Source organism: Meleagris gallopavo, chromosome 28 (genome assembly GCF_000146605.3).
Source record: "Meleagris gallopavo isolate NT-WF06-2002-E0010 breed Aviagen turkey brand Nicholas breeding stock chromosome 28, Turkey_5.1, whole genome shotgun sequence".
In the NCBI taxonomy this organism is placed as follows: Eukaryota; Metazoa; Chordata; class Aves; order Galliformes; family Phasianidae; genus Meleagris; species Meleagris gallopavo.
In genome coordinates, this window is record NC_015038.2 from 627910 (window position 1) to 630101 (window position 2192).

The window sequence follows — 2192 nt, forward strand, 5'->3', positions numbered from 1 at the left end:
CTGTGCCCCCACAAAGCGAGGAGGAGGAGTGGGCGGTGGAGGAGGACTGCAGTGTCCCTGTGGAGGACTTCGAGGAGAAGATCCCAGATCCAGCATTCAAGGCAGGAGGGGGCAAAATGGGGAAGGGGAGGCAGGGGGTGCCCTGGGAGGAGACTGTGGGGGAAGCGTGGGCATTTAGGGGGATCTGGGGACTTGAGGGATGTAGGGGGTGGTTTGGGGGAGGGTCTGTGGATGATTTGGGGGTCCTGGGTGGGGCTCATAGGACAGGGTGATTTGTGGGGGTGTCCTTGGTGGGTATGGGGTCGTGGAGGGAGGTTGGGGGTTTGGGGGTGTCTGGGGCGGTTTGGGGGAACTTCTGGGGTTTGAGGGGCCATTATGGTGTGATGTGGGGTCAGTGTGGGAGCTCGGGGGGGCTTGTAGATATTGAGGTTCCATGGGCACCCAGGATTGCAAGGGTGTGGGGTTCCTCTATTGGGGCTGCCACGGTTTGGAGTCCTTGGGTTTTGGGGTTCCCTCCTTTTTGGTGCTCACCCCCCCTCCTGCAGTGGCCGTTCCGCCCTGACGCGTTCCAGCAGCGCGCGGCGCTGTGCCTGGAGAGGGGGCAGTCGCTGCTGGTGGCTGCTCACACCTCTGCTGGCAAAACTGCCGTGGCCGAATACGCCATCGCATTGGCACGGCGACACATGACACGGTGAGGGGGGGCCCACAAGCTGGGAGGGGGAGGCGGCTGGGCAGAGGGGTGAGCCCATGCTGGGGGTCCTGAGCCCTTTCCTTGGTCGCTGAGCCTGTCCTGGGTGTCCCTCCATCTCTTCCTCCGAGCTCTGGGGGCCCCTGAACTGTTTTCAGCGTTCCTGTGGTCTCCGGAGGGGCCCAAACCCATTTGTGGTGTCCCCGATCCCTTCCTGGAGTCCCCAGCCCCTTCCTGGGTTCTCTGGGGGTCCCCAGTCTCTTCCTGGAGTCCCCAGCCCGGTTCTTGGGGTCCTTATGGGGATTCCTGAACTCTTCTTGTGTTCCCTAGACCCACACTGGGGTCCCCCTGGGGCACCTTGAGCCCTTCCCGTGGTCCTGGGGAGGTCCTCAACCTGCTGTGTGTCGCTGACCCCTCGTGCCCCCCAGGGCCATCTACACGTCGCCCATCAAGGCGCTCTCCAATCAGAAGTTCCGCGACTTCAGAGCCACCTTTGGGGACGTGGGGCTGCTGACAGGGGACGTGCAGCTGCGCCCTGACGCCTCCTGCCTCATCATGACTACTGAGATCCTGCGGTGAGCCCCAAATGGCCCCAAAAAGTGCCCCCAACACCCCCAGAATTGTTCCAAAAACAGCTCCGAAAGTGGCACTGAAACCGTCCACAAACTGCCCCAGTGCTGCCCTCAGACCAAAAGTAACCCCAATTCCCCTCAAAATCCCCATCCCCCCGGAAGATCCACCTTGAACCCCTAAAAAACCCTGAACACTCCAAATCCTCCCCCCACCCCCCCAGCTCGATGCTGTACAACGGCTCTGAGGTGCTCCGTGAGCTGGAGTGGGTCATCTTCGACGAGGTGCACTACATCAACGATGCTGAGGTGGGGGCTGGAGGGTCCCCAGAAAGCGGGGGAGGTCCTTGAGTGGTGAGGAGGGTGGGGTCCCATTGTTATAGGGTAAAAGTGGGATTTGGGGGAGGAGAGGGGGATGGTTTGGAGGCAATTTGGCATTCTCTGGGGCAGGGGCTTTGTTCATGTGGGTCTGGCTGTCCTGATGGACCTTAGGGTCATGTGGGGCCATGGGCTCCTGTGGGGCTGCTCCATTTTCTACTGCCTGGGGGGAGGGAGGGGGCTGTGTGGATCTTGGGGTTTCCTGGGGGGGGATCTTAGGGTCATTTGGGGAGGAAGGCTGTCTGGGACATCGGGGATGCTGTAGGGTGTTGTGGGTCTGCACCATCTGCTGCGATTGGGAGGGACTGTGGGAATGTGGGATGCCATGGGGGGTCCTGCTGGGTCCTGGGGCTCTGGTGGGGGTCCCATATCCTGCCCCCCCAGCGCGGCGTGGTGTGGGAGGAGACGCTGATCCTGCTGCCTGAGCACGTGGGGCTGGTGCTGCTCAGTGCCACCATCCCCAATGCCCTCGAGTTCGCCCAGTGGGTCGGGTAAGGGGCTGTGGCGTAGGGGGGTTGCTATGGGGCTGGGGGGGGTGAGGGGCTCTGGGGTGGTCA